This window comes from Meleagris gallopavo, unplaced genomic scaffold (assembly GCF_000146605.3).
Source record: "Meleagris gallopavo isolate NT-WF06-2002-E0010 breed Aviagen turkey brand Nicholas breeding stock unplaced genomic scaffold, Turkey_5.1 ChrUn_random_7180001936214, whole genome shotgun sequence".
In the NCBI taxonomy this organism is placed as follows: domain Eukaryota; kingdom Metazoa; phylum Chordata; class Aves; order Galliformes; family Phasianidae; genus Meleagris; species Meleagris gallopavo.
The window spans coordinates 1-658 of NW_011198184.1; the positions used below are offsets into that span (position 1 = coordinate 1).

General features: G+C 59.3%; 1 long non-coding RNA gene across 1 annotated transcript; it reads right to left on the reverse strand.

Annotated features, from left to right (window-relative positions):
* Positions 1–63: 63 nt before the first annotated feature.
* On the reverse strand, positions 64–658 carry LOC116217752. Its single transcript, XR_004162467.1, has 3 exons — positions 599–658; positions 267–380; positions 64–110 (listed from the first exon to the last, which is right to left on the reverse strand). It is a non-coding gene; the product is annotated as an uncharacterized LOC116217752 (long non-coding RNA).

Here is a 658-nt window from a genome sequence, read left to right on the forward strand (position 1 = left end):
GCCAGCACAGCCGTCGCACTCCCACGTGGCCGTGGTGTTACTCAAGTGGGAGCACTGTCGGTGGGGTGCCCTCAGCAGCGCAGGAGCTGCACAGGAGCAGCTGCCAGGGCCTGGGAAAGCAAAGCGGTTGTGGCCGTGAGGACCAAGTGAGCCAAGCCAGGGAGTGCCCGGCACAGCACATCTCTGGTGCTCAGGACTTGCTCCGCCAGCCTGTGGTGAGGCTGAGGTCTGCCACAGAGCCGCAGAGAGCTGCTGCAGTAACTCACCCACGCCTCTCTGCCTGCTCTCTGCCTCCATGGTAAAGGCATTCGCTGGCATCGCAGCGGCTGTGCCTGTGGAGAAGTGCTTCGTACGTGTCGTCGTCTACCCATCCTGGTCTTCTACAAGAGAAGGGAGGGGAAGGAATGAGCCCCCAGTGTCCCCAGCATAAGATCCAAGGTTATCCAAACATATCCACCCCAACTCTACTTCCAGGTTCTCTGTGAAGCTAGGGCACGTGCTCATAGAACATCCAAGGGCCAGGCCTGCCAAGGCTGTCCCTGGGCAGGCTCTGCACGACAGCCTTACTGTCAGCCGAACTGGGCAGAAGGACACCAACCTGTATGGGATTTGGATCCCCAGAATGGCCATTTCTGCAAAGAACAGGATGTTGTCTCGA